Consider the following 16,045-nt stretch of genomic DNA (forward strand, 5'->3'; position numbering starts at 1 on the left):
GTCATGTCTTATTGTTGCCCAGAATTTGGTACAGAAGGCAGAGATGGCATCTTCGTGCCTTCTTGACAGTGCTTGCTTTTCATTATCCTCGTCGCACCAAGAGCTACCAAAACGTGTCGACATGAGTTTCTTAGCAAGGTTCTCAGGAGGGCTCAGAAGTAAATCAGGTTGCGCAGCCTCTCCAAAGGCTTCACTTGCCTGTGCTCTCAGCTCCCCACTAGAAGGGCACTGAGTCCACCAGAGTCCAGGTCTGGAGCCACCCTGCAGGTCCCCCCAGGGAGTTTCAGGCTCTCCCGCAGCTGAGTGAGGCAGAGATTTGGGATTATTGACAAATGAAATTAATTTGTTATGACTAAAGCTGGACCGAATTTCATGTTTAGAGTCTCTCCTAGTAAAACTGACAGAGCAATAAGCGGATTATCTTCTTCCGACCTCCTTTTTTTAAACCAAATAGATGAATGCTGGAGGCCAGGGATTCATATTCTATCGTGCCTGACCTACAATTTACTGCAGCATTACCTCAAAGTAATTGAGTGGGTCCTACACAAGTCTGTGTATCAGGCTAATATTAGTTGTCTCTTAAGGAGGTGCATGTGATTCCTTTCAATTAATTTTGGAGAGGCTTTTTATGCGAGCTAAAATGATGTTGTGTTTTTCTGAAGCCTGAATGAAATTGTGCAGTGCTGAGCACAGTCCCTCCTATCTAACAAGGTATTTGTCATCAGCACTTCATCTGCTCAAATACCTCACCTGTGTAAATAGATTTATTCTCACTTAATTTCAGTCGCATAGGAAAGCATTTGCTCCATCTGCAAAAGGAGATTTGAAACGCAGGGAGATTTAAGATTCTTGCCTGTGAATCCATGGAATTAAATTGGAGAGTGGAGCCTTAGTCTCGTCCCTTAGCTGTGAGATGCAACCTTCACTTAAGCTTCACAACTAAATAAACTAATAAGCCTGTCAGAGTGGATGCTGCACTCTGAGATTCTTAGCTTGCAATGAAACAGAATCCTCTGGAATTTAAAAGTTAAGAAGGAGGCAGCAGCTTTAAGCCACGTTCTCCTCTTTGCAAAACACCCCACATGGCTTCTCTGATGGCTCTCCTAATATCTTTTTGAATAGGAGAAAATAAGCAACAGAGCAAAATGTAAGAAAACAACAGGAGCATGAACATGCCTGATATAAGTACTGCAGGTTATTCCATCAGGCTAATGACAGAAAATAGGTCTGCCTGATGGGACAGGCTTGTATTGTGTTGTCGGATTTATTCAGCAGCACAGAGTGTGATCTGAAGTGCTACCTGTTAGCATTAGCTGATAGCTGTAAATTTGAAGACTCGAGGTTTTGTAATAGTTTCTGGATGGATGCGATTATCTCAACAGCTACACTTGAAAGCCATTATTTTATTTTCATTATGACACTGCAATAATGCTAAAAGAATTAAACAGAAATGTATGTGAAGAACTTGATCCCTTAGAGTGTGAGGCATACAAATTGCATGCCTGAGCTGGGTTATCATGATTTTATACAGAAATTGAATGTTGTTTGTTTTTCTTTTGACTGAGTGATCAGTTATGCTTCCAGCTTGATGCAGACCGGTGCAGCTGCCCTTCTTCTTTGGGCTGTCATCAGAGATGTGTATGCACATTTGGCTCAGCAAGCTCATCGAGATGTGATCCTGGGGGAAGCTCAGAGATCTGAGTCCCTCCAGAGGCACTTGGAGGCCCATGGGCTCCCCACGCGAGTTACCCTGCTTACGATGAGGTTTCCCTTGTCTCCTTTGGTGTGGGTAGTTGTGGTAGCATTACAGGCATTTATTTTCCTGTGGAAAAGGGATTGAGCTGTAGCAGAAGGCACCTCTGTGTTCATAACAGCTATGTTGAAGAGGACATGTCACTGTAAGTTAGGTTGGATGGGTCTTTGAGCAACCTTATCTAGCTGTAGATATCCCTGTTCTTTGCAGGGAGGTTGAAGTAGATGACCGCTAATGGTCCCTTTGAACTCAAATGATTCTATGATTCTAAGTGTCTATGTAAAAAATCTCAGTAGAATGGACTTTCTTTATTTTGTTGTCAAAAAGGTGGCATGGTGACCAGAGCTTAGGTCTCTCCACTCCTCTCCCACTGGCTGAAAAAATGTGGGGTGTGCACCAGAGTCCTTCTAGGGCATGGGGTCCAGCAGTGGCCATCTGTGGCATGTAGATGGGACTCGTGGCCCTACAAGTGCAGAAGAAAAGGTAGCTAAGGGTGTTGTCTTCTACAGCAGCAAACTAAGCCGAGCACTGAATCACCGACTGCCCGCAGCTGTCTGTGCTGGTCCTTTACTGGAAGTTACTGCCCCTGCAGTGGTGGTGGTGATGAAATACTTGTTTCTGAGCTGCTCAGCCTGTAAGCCCCAATTAAAATCAGAGCAGTGCGCTTAGGTGTGCCCATGGTGATCCTTTCAGCCGCCACACCCTGACCAGCCTGCCCTTTCTATTTACAATCCCTTGCTACAGGTAAAATGATTGAGACCCAGTCACTAAACAGCACAGTGTAAGAGTGGGGAGAAAGGATGGAATACTGCATTCTCATGTATTTGCTTTAGGAGAAGTCATGTTTTGAACTTCATTTGAACAAGGTTCCTGTAGATGTTATGATAAGGGTGGTGAGACACTGGCACAGGTTGCCCAGAGAGGTGGTGGATGCCCTGTCTCTGGAAACACTCAAAGTCAGGCTGGATGGGGCTCTAAGCACCTGATGGAGCTGTGGGTGTCCCTGTTCACTGCAGGGAGGATGAAGTAGATGGCCTTTAAGGATCTTTTCCAACTCAAATGATTCTATGTTTGTACTGACTCCTGATGGAACCAAAAGTGCAGAGTAATCCATAACATTCTGTCAGATTTTTCTTCCAAGTCCTGTAGGTTATTCTTTTAATTAAAGATGCATTAAATTTAAGTGTTTTTTTTTAGTAAGAGAGCACTGAAAATATTCTAAATACAACTGTTTGTTAGTCCAGCATGAAACAGTTTTAATTTAAAAACAGCAAATGTTTCAGCTGAGTTTCCATAACAATTATTAGTTATTAATTATTTATGTCATTTTTCCTCATTAAAAATTGAATTATTAGTATCCTAGTTCTAATTCTGCTCAGAATTAGACTTCTTACATAGCTTGGCATGTAAAATCACTTCCTGGCTTATTTCATAAAAAGCACTGCAACCTTTTTTGAAAAAATGGGATGATTACTGCATCAGCTTTTCTCCATCTAAAGATATTGGTAGGATATTGAGGTTCTTCTGTAGATTAGTCTAACAAACAAAATATTAATACGTTTAAGTCTGATGCTGAAGCATCAAGTTAGTTTATGTGACATCAATCACAGCTTCATAATCAGACTAGTTCAGTATGTCATGTTTGGTATAGTGTTGTCTAAATTGAAATTCATGGTTAGTTGTCGTGATACTGAATGTGATTTATCCTCATCTATTTTACTCTATATGCATATTCATAGATTCATAGAAAGGCTTGGATTGGAAGGAACTTTAAAGATCATCAAGTTCTAACACATGCCATGGACAGGGCTGCTCCCCACCAGGTCAGCTGCCCAGGGCCCCATCCAACTTGGCCTTGAGTGCCTCCAGGGATGGGGCACCACAGCTTCTCTGGGCAGCTGTGCCAGCACCTCACTGCCCTTTGAGGCAAGAGCTTCCTTCTAACATCTAACCTCAATTTGCCCTCTTTTAGTTAAAAGCCATTCCCCCTTGTCCTTCCGCTGTTCAACCCCTTTTCCAGTGATAACAGCCTGTAGTTTTGTGCAGAGGCTTTCAGCATCTCTGTTAGTGCATCCCTAGAAGTACTGCAGCGAAGGTGTGGAGCCCTGAGAAGAAGCTGGCAGGCAGCAAGCTGCAGAGAAGCCATGGATGTGCCTTCCCAGAGCCCTCCTGCAGGTTCCTGTCTGCCGCTACACAGCCCCCAGCCCAGCACCCCTAGGACAAGCTGCTGAGGTGTCTGAGCACGTGGGCTGGAGTTATCACCCCATGGCATGAACTAGGCTGGCGTTGCTGTTTCACAATGTCGCACAAGAATGCGCTTTGTCACTTAGATCCTCTCTGTAGAAATTTATCACCATGTTACACTTGGCACAGCGAAGGAACCAAGAAAATTAACAACATTTTGCTTTTTTATTGCAGCTTAGTACCAAGAACTGCACTTAGCGTTGTTCAGTTTTGTTACTTAATGCTTGTTTTTTTTAAACAGGATGAATTAGGAAAGATGTACAACTGAAACATCTTACTTATCTGTTCACAGCACATCACATTCTTCTCATGAATATTTCCCTCAAGCTCAATTAATGAATTAATTGGGCAAAATCATGCACTTAGAGACCACAAAAAATTATTTTCTGTTTCATTTTGATGAATATTGTCTTAAATGGTGCATGTGCAAGAAAACGTGTAAGTAGTGTTCTTATGGGATCAACAATTCGTAATTCAATTCAGGATGAAGTTACTGTCTGACAGGTAACTAAGAGAGCTGTCCTTTTGTCTCCATTAATCTTCATCTGAACGTTCACTAAAAAACAGCACAGGGATGGCTTCATTGCCGATACATTGCTAGCAGTCCTTCCTTTGCATTGATCCGTGCTTCAAGCTGCTCAAGTAAGTTAAGGGTTAACTGTCTGGAATTCTGCATAATTTTTTAATCTTGTTTCTGTTTAATAAAGTTACTTGTCAGGGTGGTAGCTGAAATAAAGACCCTGGTGTTGCTTTGAGGGACAATGCTTAAATTCATCCTCTAAGTATTCATATAAAAACATCCCTCGAGTCAGGTTAGAGCCAATTGCATTATGCCAGTGCTGAGCTTTTTTTCAGGTCTTATTTTATGGCATTTAAATATCTTCCTTGCAAGTGGGCATTAGATTTCTGTGGGGAAAAGAACATGAATTCTGGAAAACTCGCATAAACAAATTAGAATTGGCAAGAAGAACGCTGCTGTGTTTTCCCTTCTTGCTAAAGGTTCCAGTAGGAAGGTCTCTTGACGATACAGAAATATCCCAGAATACAGGCTTTGTAGGAAGAAGCTGGAATCCAAAGCAGGGCCGTACCTTTTCCTTTTGAAGCACCATCCCACCTATGTTTGCATTTTCTGCATTTTTCATCTTGTATTGACAGAGATACATCAGGATATGTTTGCTGAAAACAAAGGACTCAATGAATAAAGTCTTTCGCTCTATTGTTCCCCAAGCTGGTCATGGGTTTTTTTTTTTCCCTAAGCCTGTTAGGCTGGGTTTTAAAAAAGTGCTCACAAAACCCAAACAGTACAGCAAAACCAAAAGTGCCAGAGCAGGTGTTGCTCACTTGTTGAGACAAGCAGAGACTCATTTCCTTTTCAAAACGTGGTCAGGAGTCAGACTTAAAGAGGAAGATCAAAACAGAATCACCAAACATAAATTAAAAAAAATTGGATCGTGCCATAAAGTCTTGTGTTTAAATGTAGCGTTGCAAAGACAGAACAGTGCTGGGCTATTGTGCGTGCATGTAAATCCTCTTTCAGAGCCTTCCTAGAGTTTTTCCAGCATTCTTGCTCGTTACTGAGGTTAATTACAACCCATTTCATTTCTCCTCCCATTCTGATATTCCCAATCTCATTAACTGCTTTTTTTTTTAATGCTTCAGCACAAAGCCGTGTCTTGCGATAAGCACCAGGTTTTATGAATGGCTCTGAGAGATATTCTTGTATTTTTCAGCAGTTGGCAGCGCTGCCTGTATGCCACAGTCAGGTTCCTCTTTGGGAGATCTATACTTTCAGCTCTGGCACCCAGTGCTGATTGGGCCATCATCCACCTGGTGTTTCCTATGGTGGGTAGTGCAGTAGCTGCTAAGAAATGGTACGTTGCATTCATAAAATCACAGAATGGTTTAGGTTGGAAGGGGCCTCAAAGCCCACCCAGCCCCAACCCCTGCCATGAGCAGGGCTGCCACCCACTGGCTCGGGCTGCCCAGGATCCTATCCAACCTGGCCTTGACTGTCTCTGGTGATGGGGCACCACAGTTTCCCTGGGCAGCTGTGCCAGCACCTCACCGCCCTCTGAGGAAAGAGCTTCCCCCGACATCTCACCTAAATTTCCTCTTTTTTAATTTAAAGCCATTCCCCCTTGTTCTATCAGTGTTAGACAGTGTAGGAAGTCGGTCCCTTTCCTGCTTGTAAGCTCTCTTCACGTACTGGAAAGCTGCAATGAGGTCTCCCTGCAGCCTTCCCTTCTCCAACCTAGAGAAGCCCAACTCCCTCTGGACTTACTTCAACAGCTCATCCTCCTTCTAGTGCTGGGGACTCCAGGCCTGGATGCAGTACTCCAGATGGGGCCTCACGAGAGCAGAGCAGAAGGGGACAATCCCCTCCCTTTCTCTTCCTGCTGTCCACCCCTCCTTTGGTGCAGCCCAGGACACTGTTGACCTTCCAGGCTGCATGCACACACACGATTCTTTAGGCTCCCCAGGCACTGAGGAGAGAAAAGCCCCAAGCAAGCAGCCTGTCCCTCCCACCAAACCGTAGGAGTAGAGGCCTTGAGCAGGATGTATTGCTTCCAGTGGAGAAGCCACGGCCACTGCTGTCCGGAGCTTCTTGTGTCCCCCCTGTAAAAAAAACATTGCATACATTTTTTTTTCATTCAGTTACACATTCAAATTTCACCAGGGTGTTTTACTTAGCCAGTATGGGAGCTTCTGCTTAGTTTGTTGGTGGGGCTGGGGGAGGCTGTTTGCCTTTAAAAGTTCACGGTGGCCATTGTGTAAAATGTTTTGCAAGTTACATCGCAGTGGGAAAAGTACATGCAGGGCAGACTCTACAAGCCAGAGCGGAAAGGTGCCCTGCAAAAGTGATTATGCATTCTTTTTCATGTTTTTTTTAAGAGGCAGGGAATACGTTGAGGCGTGTTAAAACCTGTATGGAAAGTGATAATCGAGTGCCTTCCTCCTTTCCCACAGCTGGGTGTAGATAAGACACACCAAACTTAATGCCTGGTTTCTTTTGTTCGTAACCCTTTCCCACTAGGGCGCTGCATATTCTAGTGTTGGAGGTTTGATGAAGGTGCACTGCAGAAGGTCTGTGGGGCTTTGTTCCGGACGTCTGGCTTTGTCACTGTCCTGGGGGCTGCAGTGTGCCACTGAGCTGCCATGGGTCCCAGCTGGCGGTTGTGAGGACTTTCCCCTCAAACACATTGGGATGGGCCTGCACTGAGAGCCCTTGCCTCCTCCTTTCCTTCTACCTAGCACATTCAATAGGGCTTTGCAGCATAGAGCAGAGCTCGGTGTGAGTGGTGATGGTAGAAGTTGGCCTCAAAGTACTGTTGCATCTGTCGCGGCCGTAGTTTATTTGTTTCATTTCCAGAGCGTTGCGAGCGGGGCTGGTTTAAATTAGGTCTCCCTTGTGATCTGCTGTGCTGATAAGTGGTCAGAGGAAACGATATCCCAGAAATTAATTGATACAGTGGGATTTCAGATGGTTCTTGGAGTAGTGTGACTCTTATTTTTAACATGAGGTGGCTCCTCAAATATTATCATCTTTTAAAGGGATTCTCTGCGTATGTCCATAATTATTAATCTCCTAATTAAACATGAAATGAGCCCTGAAACATAGTGGATCTATTTGGAACAAACAAAGGAAACACATCAGCTTTCTGTATCTTCTATAAATACAAGAACAGATGAACCAAGAGAAATCCCACAAAAATGTTACAGTTAATGGGTTTGCTGTTTGCCATGCTATGTAAGATTACAGAAATATTAGTAGCTAATTGCAGCATTGCAGATGTCACCAGTAGGACAGCATGGTGATTGCTACAGCGTATGAGACAGGCTGGAGGAAAGGTGTTTTTGCTCCACTCTGTGCTGTCTTCCTTTGACTCTTGGATGTTTAAAGCAGTGATCATTTCTTCACAGAATCACAGAAGGGCTTGATTTGCAGGGGACTTCAAAGAGCATCTAGTTCCAACCCTGCCATGGGCAGAGTTGCTACCTTTCAGATCAGGCACTATATTGGGTTGCCCAGGGCCCCTCTTGAAAAGGGACAAGTGAGCTTGACTGCATTTTGGATACCCTGCCTGAACATAGCCACCGTGGGAATATTTGGTCTTTCTACCTTTCCTTTTTGGTGTGAGGCAGAGAAGAATTAACAGCTGCAGTTGAGAAACCGACAAGGCTGGGCTGACATTTGTGTGCACATGGCTCCTTAAGCCTCCCTGCTTCTTTGGGGGACTGCTGAATTATTTTGTGCCGCTTTTTCTGGGCTTTTGGGTGCAGAGGTGCTCAGCAGAGCTGCTCATGTCTGCAGGCAGACGGACTGGGTTGTTCATGTGGTGACTTGCTCCACATGAGGCTGATATGCATGAGCTCAACAGCTTCCTTTTGAAGAAAAAAGCTGGTGTCAGCAATGTGCAGGGAGACACTTCTTCCCCTGACAGACCTGAGGTTCCTGCCCACCCTTGGCGCAGCCAGAAGCTGGCAACTTTGTAGGCTGGAAATAATCACGTGTAGCATCTCGGGAAGGGGAGCTCAGCATTGCAACATCTAAGTGCTGCTTTTCCTCTTCAGAAAGCTGAAAGCATCCAGGTTGATTTAGGAATGAAAAGAGCCATCACACTGATAAGTACAGGTGCGAGAGCACGGTGCAGCGGGGCCAGAGAGGTGTTAACAGCACATTGCTGCCATGGTGCACTGTGCGGCATTGTTACAGCAGCGCAGAGCCTTCATCATGCGCATGGCGCTTACGGCAGCAAAACTGCACTTGGCTGGAATAGCTTATGCTAAGCTTGTTTTTCTTTGGGGAGAAAAAAGTGTTACTATAAGCTGTGTCACAATGCTGCTCATATAACTGTATTGCAGTGGCCTCTGCAGGCATAGTCAGAGGTCATGCTCTAGCGAATTTGTGACTGACATTTCTGTGCTGGCAAATAGATTTGTAACTTGGATTCCTGCACAGCGCAGATCTGTCTTTCCTCCTTTAATATAAAGAAGATAGCTTTTTGATGAAGATTTTATATGCATTGTATGAGGAGTGGCTGAGGCCCCTCAGCATGTCTAGCCCAGAGCAGAGGAGCTGAGGGGAGACCTGATGGCGGCTGCAGCTCCTCACAGGGAGCGGAGGGGCAGCGCTGAGCTCTGCTCTGTGTGACAGCGACAGGGCCCGAGGGAACGGCATGGAGCTGCATCAGGGGAGGGCAGCTGGGGGTCAGGGAAAGGGGCTGCACCACAGGGCGGTGGGCATGGCCCCGGGTTCTGAAATTCAAGAAGCATTTGGACAGTGTTCTCAGAGGTAGGGTTTGGATTTGGGGAGTTGCTGTGTGGAGCCCAGAGTTGGACTTGGTCATCCTTGCGGGTCCCGTCCAGCTTGGGATGTTCCTTGGCTCCATGGTTGAAAACTGGAAATGCTGAAGTGCAAAACGTTGGCTTTTAGTTTCTTCTTTTCTTTTAGATACATTGGGTCTGAAAGTGGTGGAAAAGGACAAGTAAACAAGGGGAGGAGGGAGTTGCATTGGAAATATTTTGATTTCACAGTTGCTTGCTGTAAGGTATGTGCAGCCCATCAGTGGGCAATTTGATTGTTAAAGATGGGAAGACTGTCCCTGGTGGCAGAACTTCAGAGGCCTCCAAAGCATTTGCAGGTCAGGCTTTCTACTCTTGATGTGGAAATTTCATGAGTAAAGACCTCTTAACTAGCACAGAGAGTGCTGCTTTCCAAAAGGAGAGGCAAAGGCTGATGCAGCACTGCAACATGAAGGAGTCTGTATTGAACTTGATGATAAAGGTGTCCTTCACTTCTTAATTTTGGTCTGTTAAAAATAACACAAGGGGCTTCCTTTAAAAATTCCCTTTAAAATGGCCATAGCCTTTGTCTTTGAGGAATGTCCATATGCTATTAAAGTAAGTTCATCCTCTTGATATAGGTCTGTTGGATCAGCGTGGCAATATGGTGGGGCTGTGACTGGCTGAGGAGCAGAAGGCATGTCAGTCACCTTCTCTGGTGGCTTTGGCACTGGAGGGAGGAAACTTGGCTTACAGGAGGCCTAATGTTTGGGCTCCGTGATACTATTTTTAACACCTATTTCACTAAAACTCTCTTTGTCCAGGAACACAGTGGGATCTTTCTCTGTGCTGCTGCTTTTTGCATTACAGAGGCTCCAGCATGCTTATGGGTCCTGTGTGCATACCCAGAAAAACAGTGCTGTGAAAGTGGGGGAGAAGAGTGGTCACTTCTGCTGTTTGGAGACCTCTTCCTTTATCAGGCAGGTGCCACTTATGGGAATTCAGGAGCAGCTGTGAGCTCAGGTGGGCTGAATAATTCACTTGTAGCTTGGACGTAGGTGAATATGATCAGTATGCTCACAAATACATGATGTGTGCGTTTTTACCACAACTTTTATTTTCATATGGGCTGGGAATGATGCCACAGAAAATATCAGTAGCTTTCTCAGCTACTAAAATCATCTACCACTCTGTAAATTTAAAGGGGAAGCTAGGTGTTTTCTTTTAGGGCTATTTTGGGCCTCATACCAAAATGAAGCACTGAAATGAGGGAATGACACCTACTGCTACTGAAATTATAAAGTGTCTTGTAGATTTATGGTGTCTTCGTTTGATGGTGTGGCTGATATTTCTTCAGGCTGGCATTTTTGAAGAGGCTCAGCCATTGTTTCATTAAACATTTGCATTTCTAATACGTACTTTAGAATTCCTTGAAAATAATAAGTAAATCCCACTTATGAACCATGTATTTTAGCACCGTATAGCGTTTCATTTATGTGACTATACCCTGTAGTAACATCTACAAGTAAGAAAAATATTCTTCTAATAAGGACTAAGGCAGAATGTATTAGCGACCTTCTCTTGTAAGAAAGCACTGAAGCAGAGCTGACAGTAAGCAGTTTTCCACCAATGCTCTGGTTGGGCTTCAGTCAGGCAAGCTCTGTAGCACTCTCTCTAATAGCAATACCTGGTGACTTTCCAGTAATGTTTCACCTCGGGGTAGGAGATCCATTTTTCTTTTTTGCTGAAAGGTTTATTCACTGAAATGTGGTTTATGAATCTGGGACAGCTGAGGAACTCTGGAAGCAGTTATAACTTGCGGAGGGCTGCATTCAGACAGCCAGGGTGCTGAGCAATTCCTACAAACACTAAAACACACCAAGTCTTTTCAACTGAAAACTTACTTTTCTAGATAGATCATTAAAATAGAGAAAGAGTGACATCCCCACCCTTACCCCTTCACTCCTGCGCCTGCAAACACGTGTGTGTGTGTACGCATTCACATGCAGCTTTCTGTCCCGTATCAGAGGATGTCACTTCTCCATGACAAGGAAGATCCAGATGGGAGTCCTCTGTCTGGGGAGCCTGAAATCTTGATTTTCTACCATGGGAGGCACCTTCACACAAGGCTGTCTTAGGGCACTACATTATAGGATGGTGCTGGGACAGTTGTCATCTGTTTGTCTTGTGATCAGTTGCTTACACTTTTCATAGAGTATTTAGGGGGGCAGTGAGAGAAAGTGGGAGCCTGATGCTGGAAAATTCCCACAGAGGACTTGGAACACCTTTTCTTGAGTTTTCTTTGGTGATGTTCTTTGAATTGTTTTCAAAGGAAGAGGAAAACAAAAGTTCTTTTTGACAGTCTATTGTATGTTCAGAGGAGCTCAGTGTACGAAACCTGCATTGGCCGTCCTTCTCTGCTGGCTTTCCACTGATCGCAGGTAGCTTATGCATGCCAGCTGCAACATTGTTCCTGAATGAGACACAGTTTGCAAAGCCAGAGGGGAACTTGAAAGACTGTCATGAATGCATTTATTTGAATTGACTGTTCAAGTTACCCTTTTCTGCCTGTGAACACAGATCCTGTCTTTACACAGCCTTTTTGTTTTGCTGTATGAAACAATGCTGTTGTTTTAACCCTCAAAAGGAAGATCTGGGCTTCATTGTATCTGCTTTGCTTTTGTTGAAGGTATTCTTCCGTTTGTTGGCCTTTGCCATGAATGATGAAGACTGCAAGTGTTATTCTGGATGAGGTGAATGGCTTCTACGGGAAAACCTGGCTTGGGCATCTTTTGACTACATTTGCTTTTTATCACTATTACATCACATCAGTAATGTGATATGATCAATTATGATCAATATGAGGCAATATCTTTTATTTTGTGACTTTCTTTCTCTGTGTCAGCAGCACAAGTCAGAAGTGTGTTCCTTTCTTTGCATGTCATCATTGAAAGCATTAAAAAACCTTGTCCCTTGAGTCAGATAATTCTCCTTTCAGTACAACAGCTCTGAGTTTCTTACTCGTATCATAGTTCCTATGCTAGTCTTTGTCACCTTCATCTTAGCTAGTACTTTTCCAGAAAGATATCTACTGCTCACTTCTCCACTATAAAATGGCTTGTCCTGTTGGAGAAAGAGATCGAATGAGTGTGCCACAACCCATGTGGCATTTTACTCATTTCCCACTTCTTGCTGTGCCGTTCCTCCTCCTCTCAGATGTGTTCCTCAGACTCGCACGCGGTTGAGGCTTGGCAGATGGTTGTATCATTTCTTGGATCACTTGTTCCCCAGTCCCAGGCAGGATCCTGATCTGCAGGTTTTAATATAAAAATTATTGTACTTAAACCTGTGGTTTCTTGTACCACTTCTCTCATAGTTTTGGGATGCAGATTAAAAACTCCTGCTGACTGGCACATTTTAAACCCTTTGAATTTAGCTCCCCAGATACCTCAGATGTGGTATTCACACACTTCACTCCCCCATGCCCTTGGTGAAAATTAAGTCAGAGCGTTCACTTTCTTTTGAAGCCAGGTTCAGAGCTGGCTGGTTTCACTTTCCATCATGAAGCTGCCTTACCCTGCTTCACAGTGTGGCCTTTCCTTCTCAGAAATGCTCACCATCAGCCCTGTCCCCACACCCGTTGGGCTCTATGAGATATCTCCCAAGAGGTCATGGCTCCCTGTAGGTTTTGCGCCCTCTGAACTGAGAAGGTAGTTCGTAATGTGAGGACTTCAGTGCCGGGTGCTTCTTCAGTGGGGTAGAGCTGAGCTCTCAGGAGATGTGTGATATACGAGTTGTAACTAAAACCGGTAGGCCCAGATAAGCGTACTGCAGCGCGAGTGCATTTCAGTGACAGCGTTTGAGTGATCAGGTTCTGTCAGGATGTACCAGATAAAATCTGCATGCTTAATTTAACTCTGACAGCGGCAAGCTGGTGCAGACCAGCTGAGTTTTGCATGAATGTTTCTGTATGCATGCTGGTGAAACGGTGAGGGTTTGTCCTACGGTAATGCCAGGCTGTGAAACCTGCTCTGGAGTGCTTGATATCATCTCATTAGACAAAACCAGAAGCCATGTAGTCATAAGAGTGCTGGCAACAACAGATGCTTTCAGTGGCAGCTGAATCTTGCTAAACACCAAACTAAAAGTAGGAGCTCACTAGTACCAGGACTTCCACAAAACATGCTGCCTTGCTGTGTGTTGAGTTTAGGGCCCCTTACTACAAGAAAGTTATTGAGGCCCTAGAGTGTGTCCAGAGGAGACAACAAAGCTGTGAGGGATCTGGAGCACAAGTCTGACGGGGAGTGGCTGAGAGAACTGGGGTTGTTCGTTCAGTTTGGAGAAGAAGAGGCTCAGGGGAGACCTCCTAGCTCTGTATTACCGCCTGAAAGGAGATCCTGGTGAGGTGGGAATCAGCCTCTTCTCCCAGGAATCAGCGATAGGACGAGAGGGAACGGCCTCAAGTTGTGCCAGGGAGGTTCAGGTTGGGTATTAGGAACAATTTCTTCTGAGCAAGAGCAGTGCTGCAGTGGCACAGGCTGCCCAGGGAGGTGGTGCAGTCACCGTCCCTGAGGTGTTCAGGAGCCGTGTGGATGTGGCACTGAGGGACGTGGGCTGGTGGTTGGACTGGGGGATCTTAGTGGCCTTTTCCAGCCTTAACGATTCTATGATTCTATTCTTTGATTCCAACAACTTAAAAAGACGTCTTCTTCTTTAATACCTTTCCTTGTTGTACTTTGACTGGCCCCTTTGCAGAATTTACTGTTACTTTTCTGCTAGTTCTACAGCTTACCTTGCCGTGCAGCTGTACTTTGGTGAGGTACTTCATTGTCCGTTGTAGTAAATCTGGCAAAAATGTGAGAGCTGCTCTCATCATGAGCTCGCCTGAGTTTAATTTGCTGTGTGTTTTTCCTTAGACCTCTGGAATCCCTCCCTGGTACTTAAGTTGGGGTATCTAAAATTAGGTACTTGTGTTTGTATCTCAGGCACCATCTTAATGATCTGTGTGAGGTCCTTGGCATTGCTTGAAAATCAGATTACTTACCTATGTGTTTAAATGAGGATATATGCTAAACGCTTCCTCTCCAATTTCCAACCCCCCCCCTCCAATTATTGGCCTTAATTTTTTTTCCACAATGTTTTTATCCTTCACATCCTGCCTGCTATGGCTCCCCACTCACTCAAGCCAAGGATTTTGATTCTTATTACTTGAGATTGTCACTCTGGGTGGTTTTGCAGTATCTGTCCAATGTGAATATGTACACTGATACACCCACATGGTGGCTTGTCTCCTGCTCTGAACATTGTCTTGTTACTTCTAAATATGTTTTTTTTTTAAATGAATTTGGCATGCCCTGTCCTCATTGTGCATCCGCAGTTCGCTGTTCCATTAGTGTGAACAAAAAGTGAATTTCAGTCAAAGTATAATAACAATAGTGTATAACCTTAAGGTAACTAAACAAGCCACATTTTATTTTTATTTCAGTTGCATTTTGGGCGTTCTTTTCCTTTTTTAAGTAGCGGATAAATGCATGCACAGTCGTTCCAGCTCCAGCTCCTGTTCTCATTCTCTCCCTCCAGGAAGGCTAGGCAAATTCCTGCTTGCCCTGCAGCACTGTGTAGCTTTGTGCCACTCGTACTGCCCCAGGGCAGGCTGTAAACCCCCTCCCCCCAACTTCCCAGCACCCTGCACGCAAGCTGCTGTTAGCCTGCCCCATGGCTCCAGGGAGTTGCCCTGTTGGCTTCCCATAGATTTGCTTATGTCTGATGATCTGAAATTAGAATCCTTTTTCCCTGCTTTGCCTTTTTCTTTCAACGTGTAAATCCTTGCAGATTTCCCGAAGGGAAGAAAGGGGGATTTTCCCACCATTAAAAATGAAAGGAAAGGGAAGGAGAAAGATTGAAAACACATAAGATACTTGTAAAAGTGATTAGAAAACAAACAAACCTGCAACTGGGTCAGTTATTTGCATCCCCTAGTATAAATATAGAAACCCTGAATAGGGAGCATCCCCTTGGGCTGGCTGCCTGCTCTGTTAGTGCATTATCAAGTACTTTGTCAGTGCCATGCCTATGATTTTGTCTTCTTTAGCTGTGATTTGGGGATGATTGTCGCTTATACAGAGATTGTGCATCTCCTGACAGATCTTCCTCTCTCTTTCTTTTTTCATCCCTTCCTTAGAAATTCTCATAGGTGTGGTGCTACAGCTTGAGGAACAAGGCTTCCCACATCTTTTCATTATGAACTCTGTACAAAGAGAATGTGGGTTTATTTTTCTTTCCCCTCCTCTTCATCTGGAGCAATCACACAGCATTGTTCTCCTAACTATGACAGATGCAAACGGTACATGTTAGTGAGGTGGTTATGAAGAGTTTTTGCAATTCCAGCACTGCTGGCCAGTTCTAGCAGATGTGTGGACATCCCTCCCAGCCTTGTCTGCATGGTCATCATCATCTGACTACGGATTCAGGAGTTCTTTTTGACACGTAGCATAAGAAGTAGTTGGTTTGAAATTCATTTTCCTCACAAACAAAAAGCTTATATGGCATTTTATGTAAAGAAAACACAAAGAGGAGTATATTTGACTTTAACTACTTTAAAAGAAGTCAACCAGCTTCTGCAATCCACTAGAGTCAGGCTGTGAGCTCAGTGACATCATACTTATTTCAGAGATTATGCTGAGAACAAGAAAATTTGGAGAATTTCTGATCTCAGGTATGTACCCTCATCACAGGAAGCCACCTCAAAGATCTGGTCTTAGAGAA

The sequence above is a fragment of the Tetrao urogallus genome, assembly GCF_951394365.1.
Source record: "Tetrao urogallus genome assembly, chromosome: 1".
Taxonomy (NCBI): Eukaryota; Metazoa; Chordata; class Aves; order Galliformes; family Phasianidae; genus Tetrao; species Tetrao urogallus.